The following is an 8,569-nucleotide window of genomic DNA, read 5'->3' on the forward strand; positions in this document are numbered from 1 at the left end:
TATTAGCTTAATTTTAAGGAGCTTGAAGAATTTTCATGTTTATTACTATCAACTTTTGATGCAAATAATCAATATTGTTTCTGCAATAGATACATTTTAATATTATAGTAGGTTTTAAATAAAAGGATAAAATAAGTATGCTATATCAAGAAAATAAAGTTTCTGATTAGTTAAAACTATAATTTTAGCCATGCTATATTTCTGTATTCAACTTTCCATTTTTTTATTTTATTCTAGTATTGTTTAATTCATTGTTTCCTAAAATAGAAATATGATATAGCTCGTGTGAACAATGGCCAAGGTTTCAGAAAATGAACAAAGAGATTTTTGGTCCCCACTGATCCATTCATACTGCCTGAGCTAGCAAACCAAAGATTTAAAAAAAAGCACACACTGCATTATTCTTCCCACATTCCCCTTCCCTGCCCCCAAACTTCATGGTGTGACACAACTATCTATGCAAATTGACCACCTGGTCTCATGCAAATTAGCCATGTTTTTAAAAGGGTAAAATAGGAGGGAATGTAATATTCTTTAGCTTCAGCTGACTTTCCTAGAACATTTAAAAATGAGTAATTCAATTCCAATGATTATTCTTAAATGTTGCCATGATAAAATTCCCACCTCATAAAATAACGTTGTCAAACAGCAGTATCAATCCGTAGGATGTCAGGCCTAAACTCTAGATAAATATCTTTCTTTAAAGGATTTTATGAAGACTGAATGAGACAGGATATTTGAAAGGGCTTTGTTAATGAAAAGAATTATAGAACTATGAGCTATTATTATCACTCATTACATGTATGAATTTTAACTTCCATTTAAAATCTGTTTCTTGTTCTACTTGGCATTTGGTTGGATGCATATGTGGTTACTTTCACTTAATAGAATCCCTTCCTCTAATATGAGACTTATTATGGATTCTTATTAAAATGGTATAAATGTCAATATAAGATTCAGAGGGGAGAAATTAGTTCTAACAACTGCAGTACAGTTCAGCCCTCAATCAATTTACATATCTTGAGTTAATTTCTCTTAAATGTACTCTCATTTGCGGCGAGCCGTTTCTGACCGGCAGAATAACGAGCCGCCACACGCAAGATTCTTCTCGTATCACACTTTATTGGAGCACAGCTTGGTTGAAGAAAGATGGAAGGAAGACCCCGCAATCCTATAGCAGTCTGCTTATATAGGGATTAAGAACATGTGTCGCTCTGTGATTGGCTTTCGCCGATGGTGCGATTTGTGAGCCAGCATCGGATAGGTCGCTACTTTAAAACCTCATTAGTATACTTAGCGCAAGCGCAGTGGCCACAGGAAGGATGACTCAGCTTATTTCAGCTTCCTGCCGCGTAGCAGTTAGCTGACCGCGCCCTACATCTCCCCCTTTTTTATTTATTAGAACACCAAGCAGAACATAGCCCGTACGAGGGCAGTTTTGTTGGCATGTCTGAGGCACCCTCCTGCGTGCAATGCCAACAAGAGCCGCAGGGTGCAAGGGCTGCCTCAGAATAATGGCTGATTCCCTATAGAGGTGCGATGGCGACAAGGCCTCTCTGTGCAAGGGCAATCAGGACTCCCTATAGAGGTGCAATGGCGACAAGGCCTCTCTGTGCAAGGGCAATCAGGACTCCCTATAGAGGTGCAATGGCAACAAGGCCTCTCTGTGCAAGGGCAATCAGGACAATGGATGACTCCCTATAGAGGTGCAATGGCAACAAGGCCTCTCTGTGCAGGGGCAATCATTTCGAATTATTCAGGGCGGAGAGCCAGGCTGCGGGAGAATCTCCTTCCTTAATAGCCAGAAGTGCCTGAGTGAGCAGGACCCTATCTCGATGTGCCCTGATGCGCACACGACAGACCAACCAGAGACACAGCATAATCCCAAATACACAGCAGACTCCAAAGATTCCTACCCCCACCCACTCCCCAAAGAAGGAAAAGGCAGAAGAGAGCCAAGAGGCAAAATCTCCAAAGGCAACGGGCTCCAGCCCGGCAGCACTCAGTTGCACAATCTGAATAATCCTTTGTGGAATTCCAACTAATACAAAGCTCAGCATCTTCTCCGAAGTTTTCTTCAACAATTCTCGTCAGTCTTGATGGCACCCAGATCGGATCTTGATCCTGTGGGGAGACACAAAGAGATCCCCTGGATCGAGTAATAACACGATCCGGGCCCTTCCATTGATTGGACAACACATCTTTCCACATCACTTTGCCATAATTTTTATGGTTTGTTGCCACATGGCGTTCAGCAGAGGTTTCTTTATCATCATTTAAATGTAAAAAATTTATGGTAAATAAGGCAAGTGAAAGTCTCTGTCTAGGGGTACAGTTCTCTGCGATTCCCCCTTTTTGTTTTATTAAGAGTTCTTTAAGCTGATCTGCCTCATTGACAAACCCTGTCGTTCACAATAGGCTTTCATTAGTTTACTAAGTGGTGTATGCCTCTTAATCTTAAACTGCACCACAGAACCATCCTGCCCCGCCACCTTCAAATTAATATGATCGTTGTTCTCAGTCTTGACTCCTTCCTTGGGCTTTTCGTCGGCCATGGCCTTGTGGATTATAGGGCAAGCCTGTAATATGAATCACCTGCATTTTTTTGACAAAAAAGAGCAAAGCTTTTGGAATGCCTCTGGGGTTAACCCCAGTCTTTTGGGTAACAACTCTTCACAATATTCCTAGCCAAAGCTCTGGTAATGTTAAATTTTTTTCTTAAGACTGTAGATGACACATGATATAGCTTATGAAACTCTTGAGCCTGTGTCGTAGAGTCTAGCGCTGTTAGAGCGCGTGTGGAAATTAAATTAAAAGGACACATCCAAACAGGTTGAGAATCATCACAGCGTTCTAATTGTGCATTTGTAATAGCTTGTTCTACCTTTTGAAGTGCCTGATGGGCTTCTGGGGTCAATTGGCGTGGGGAATTAAGATCAGGCTCCTAAAAAATTTACAACATCTCCCTTCTGTATTCCCTCGGGAGCAAGAAACAATCCCCCATTCCCTAAATATTTAATCAAAACGCCTAAGGCCTGTTCAAGCAACTCCATACAAGAGGCTTTATCTCGACTATTCAAAGGAATAGAAAAGACGCCATTTCCCTAATTTTTTCTTAATTATTCCAGGGTGACTAGGAGGGTTCTAAATGCCCTAATTGTAACTGCTCATCCACTAGTTTGGATGCCGCCTCCAGCTTTTCCTTTGACAAAGGCCACTGAGGTACCCACACAGGTGTTGTGGTCCTCCATGTAATCATAAACTCAGTGACCCTTGAGAAAAACCCAAGCCTCGGCGGTTTAAATTTCCGCGGGCTCCTATAGGGGCGGTCATGCCTTATAACTTACGTCTTATCCCTCTATTAGATATCAGGGGCGGAAGCTCTAGCCTCCACAGGATTAAAATATGGTGGGCTAGCGAGTGGCGGCATGTACCAATGCCCATACCGCTCTTGTTCATATGCCGCAGCCGCTCCTTCTAAATCTTCCTTCTCTCTAGGATTTAATTCATCTTGAAACAAATATAATTCCTTAAACTCATCTAGGATTGGATATAATCCTGGCACCGTTTCTTGCTTTTCTTTTTGTTTTCTTTTTTCTCTTTTCATAATTTCAGGCCTATCTACCGTAGTCCCTGTTTGTTCATTCTCTGATGCGCTATCTTGAAAACATACCTGACTGGACTACTCACCGACGGTTCACTCCGTGTGTCGAGTTCTGAATCGGTCCTCCATGCAGGGCGCGAAGTTCCCGGGTTTCGGCACCACTTGCGGCGGGCCGTTTCCGACCAGCAGAATAACGAGCCGCCACACGCAAGATTCTTCTCGTATCACACTTTATTGGAGCACAGCTTGGTTGAAGAAAGATGGAAGGAAGACCCCGCAATCCTATAGCAGTCTGCTTATATAGGGATTAAGAACATGTGTCGCTCTGTGATTGGCTTTCGCCGATGGTGCGATTTGTGAGCCAGCATCGGATAGGTCGCTACTTTAAAACCTCATTAGTATACTTAGCGCAAGCGCAGTGGCCACAGGAAGGATGACTCAGCTTATTTCAGCTTCCTGCCGCGTAGCAGTTAGCTGACCGCGCCCTACACTCATTACAAGTTCCATGTAAGCCTGGGTGAGGTATATTAGAATTCTGTTAATGTAGTAGATCTATTTATTTCTTGAATACGTCATAGATCAGTCCCTTGCTTCCTCAAGACTGAACATTTTTCTGGTTTGTCTGACAGAGCATGTCAAGAATGATAATCTGGTCAAGTTGCAAGGTGTAACATGCCTATCTTGGCCATCAGACAATGGATTTTTATTTGGAGGGGGGTGGTCTATTAAAGGCCAAAACATGAGATTAAGGATAAATATCCATCATAATGCTGCTGCCAGGAACGTATTTAACAGGAGGACTTAATTAATCAAATGTCATGAATCACTATCTTTTCCAGCTTGCTTCTGGAAGGAAAGCATATGTTTGAATTCATGCTGGAAAATGAATGATGAAAACTATTTTCAGACCTGAAACTTGCTCTAATCAACTTCATGGAGTGAGATATACTACAGAAACTTGTGAGAAATCTACTTTTCTCATTAAATGGAGATAGTGGTTACTAATTGAGAAGTATCTTCAGGCCTAGGCAGGAGGAAAATTGCATGGAAAGGTTGTCCAGGGAGATTTTGAAACTGATACCTGATTGGTCAATTTTAGGAAGTTTAGGCAAAGACACTTCACTGAGAAAAGTGAAATACCTCCCCACCTCCCTTTCCTGGGTCGTTTTAGGTCACGTGAAATTAAGTCTGAAGGATCTAGTGTAAAACATAGTAACTATAGTTGATAACACTGTATTGTATAATTGAAATTTGCTGAGAGAAAAAAACAAATGCTTTCACACACAAAAAAGATATGTAGGGCTTCCCTGGTGGCGCAGTGGTTGAGAGTCCGCCTGCCGATGTAGGGGACACGGGTTCGTGACCCGGTCCGGGAAGATCCCACATGCCGCGGAGCGGCTGGGCCCGTGAGCCATGGCCGCTGGGCCTGCGCGTCTGGAGCCTGTGCTCCGCAACGGGAGAGGCCACAACAGTGAGAGGCCCGCGTACCGCAAAAAAAAAAAAAAAAAAAAAGATATGTATGTGAGGTGATAGATATGTAAATTAATTAGATGGAAGGGATCCTTTCACAGTGTATAACTACATCATATCACCACCATATACACTTTAAATGTCTTACAATTTTATTTGTCAATTATACCTCAAAAAAGCTGAAATTTACAAAAAAGGAAATTGCGTCTTTCCTATGTTCTAGGGAGATTTTATCTCCACAGATAGAAGTAGGCTACAGGGCTCATTCTCTTAACTATTGTCCTGAAACTTCTAGTCAACAGTGGTGACTGATCATGACATTCAGAATTATGCCCAGACTTAAGGGCAAATTAAGTTCTGGATTAGGCTTGTAGAATTGACAATCCTGGCCCCACCTACAAAGTGTGAAATGTATAAAAGAGTTACTCTCTTTTCCATTCCTTCATATCACAGACATTTCTGTGCAAGGCCTGTGCTAGGCAGTATGATGATACAGAGACGAATCAGATGCCCGAGGAGGGTACTGATAGAGGGAAGATATTGTAAATAACTATAATGACAGCAGGAAATGATAAGAGCCACAAAAGGGGTACAGAATTCCTCTGACATTGAAGATGAGAGGAAGAAATGTTTGCTTTCAAGGAGTGGGCAGACTATATTCTTTCCTGCATGTCTGAATGTCAAAATCAAGACCATAGATACTATAACTCAGTTTTTAACATTAGCAGGGAATTTGAATCAAACACTCAGGTTCCATAGACAATAGTTGTTTGGAACATACTTAAGTCCTCTCATGTTCTCATTTGGGAAACCTTTTTACCTTTATTATCCACACACCTGAACTTTCATGCCATTTAGAAATGTAGACATGGATAATTAAACATAAAGTTAAACATTTCTGCTTAAGTATATTGCTTTCTGATGGAAGGTAGGTTATTTTCACAGTCTGATTCTAGTTATCATTTAGTGAACTGAAAGGGTAAATGTTAAATAATATGCCCTAATTGGTGGATGACTGCGTATAGCTTTTTTGTATTTCTTTTACCTCAGCCTGCCTTCTTTCCTTTCCTTCCTTCCTTCCTTCCTTCCTTCCCCTCTCTCTTTTTCTTTCTTTCTCTGTCTCCCTCTCTCTCTCTCTCCCCCTTTCTTCCTTCCCTCCATTCCTTCCCTTTTTCCTTCCTTTCTTTGTTTCTCTCTCCCTCCCTCCCTTGCCTCTCTTTCTCTTCCTCTCCTCCCTCCCTCCTGCAGTTCATCCCTCCCTCCCTCCCTCCCTTTTATCCTCTTTTTCTTATAGAAGGTTCAACAACCTGTTAGATCTACCTATAATCAGGTTAAAAATGATGGAGTCGTTCATTGAACCCTTGACTTCATAAACAGATACCCATTAATCAAGTGAATTTGAGCTTTACCTTACAAATCTACTGCAAACATACACATCTGGTGACAATAATTTTTACTTTAAAATTCATGAATTTTATTGAAAGAAAGAACCCTCAATTATAATGTTATGGCAAAATAATCCTTCAGAACTTTATGACTAATACCAAGCTTAAAAGTTCTGATTTTTGAATATTATCATTTTTGTATATGTAAATTTAGTACATGTATAAGTAGTGAAATAATTTTATAATGTTGATTTAATTAAAATAATGAAGCATTTTCATAAGAATATATAATGATATCTTAGTTCTATGTTTTAAAATATTCTTTAAACATTATTTGTGGAATATTTCTGATTCTATTGTGTAACAATAAGCATCAATTATAAAACTCTTCTGAGACATAAACAGCAACCAACTGAGTTATCTTACTTGGATGTTTGCCAACTAGCAGACACTATAAGTTTGTATCCTTGTCCTTATGTTGTTCTGACTATAAACTTTAAGTGAACCCAAATATATTAACTATATTGATGTTTTTAAATGAGATGCCCCTACTAGTATTACATCCATATGTGCTGGCTGTAATTGGGAAAAATTAGATTTAATATTTATAAGAAGTCAGGCCCCCAAAACAGCTGTTCCCAAGGCCTATGTCCCCTTTGGGCCTTTATACTCAAATGTCCCAGAGTATATATTTCTGCTATCCATTCTAGAAAGGATGAAGTACATTTTCAACTGGCAACAATTATAGGAAACATACAGATTATAAAAGTTTTATAAGTAATTTCATGGATGATCTTAAAGCATAATAGTCTTTAATTACTCATATTATGTACTGGTTTATTCATATCCTCAAAGCGGGCATATACCTAGAGAGAACAATTTAAATTATCACATCTTTGCACATAATGCAAAAATCTACAGCACTCATGAGGTTCAGTATAATTGCCATGGGACTGGATGCTACTTACAGTATTTCCTTTTCTAGTATTTCTGGAATTGCATGAATGGTTCATTATAGACACATGTTTTGTTCAGCTCAGCTGGCAAAGCAGTAGGCTAGGAATTATAACCCACCTTAAAGATAACTTCTAAAAAGTTTTTTTTAAACAATTCCTACTCTGTTATTTAGTATCTTAATATTTTGATTGAAAAATATTAATTTCTCAAATTGCACATGTGAAATGAAGGCCTCCCTATCTAAATTAAGTTGCAAGTTAAGTAAGAAAATATGTGTATTATTTTTTTTCAGTTGGAGGCTAATAGCGATAACTATGTTCTTCTATATGTCTCTGCTTAATTGAGATGGGAAGTTTATCCATGAGGAAAAAATGCATGAACTAACAATGAACAACTATGGAAATGATATGCAGTTTTTTTTCTCATTCTGGACTTCCCCATTTCTCATGCTATCTACACAAATTTGCTTTGAAAATGCTGACCCACTATCAAGAATTTTAAAGGGTCTGAGACAGGTTTTACTCTACTTGAAAGCTCAAGAGTTAGCCTGCTACAGTTTTATGAATTCTGGCAGAAAACATGAGACTTCTGTGTCAGAGACAAAGGACTTGTTACTCCCAGTGCAGCAAGCAGCATGAGCTTCATGTGTGTATCAGTCCCCTTGTCCCCCAAGTCTCACGGTAGGGAGATGCAGAAGGGCATGAGTGGATGCTGCGAATGTAGTAGGTTTGGATCGTAGCTGAGGAACCCCAAGATTAATGAACTCCAGTATTTTATAACAAGCTGCAGGCAGACCTGTCCAACCACTGCCCTGTAGGAGACGTTATCTTTATTATACTAGAGGGTTTGTTTACTCTATCTTGGAGGAAGACACATTATCTCTATCTGACAAGGCTATTTGCTATGCAGACATCCATGAAAAGAATTCAGAATAAAGTGTAGTTAGTGGTAGTTGTCGTCCTTGCTCATAAAATGTACAGAGATATGAGATATCCATGGAGAACTGTCTCCAAATAATTGCAATTCCTTGTTTCTGCATCGACTTTATTATGGCGTATATTCGCAAGAGGACAACACTCTAGTTAATCTAACTGATAGAAACTGGGACCATATCTGTCTGGTTTCTCTCATACAACATTTAATTAAGGATATT

General features: G+C 39.6%; 1 long non-coding RNA gene across 1 annotated transcript; it reads left to right on the forward strand.

Moving 5' to 3' along the window:
* The first annotated feature begins 1,058 nt into the window (after nucleotides 1-1,058).
* Nucleotides 1,059-2,860, forward strand: LOC141278601 (uncharacterized). The gene is made up of 2 exons (XR_012331559.1): nucleotides 1,059-1,588; nucleotides 1,643-2,860. It is a non-coding gene; the product is annotated as an uncharacterized lncRNA (long non-coding RNA).
* The last annotated feature ends 5,709 nt before the right edge of the window (nucleotides 2,861-8,569 follow it).

The sequence above is a fragment of the Tursiops truncatus genome, chromosome 4 (assembly GCF_011762595.2).
Source record: "Tursiops truncatus isolate mTurTru1 chromosome 4, mTurTru1.mat.Y, whole genome shotgun sequence".
NCBI lineage: Eukaryota > Metazoa > Chordata > Mammalia > Artiodactyla > Delphinidae > Tursiops > Tursiops truncatus.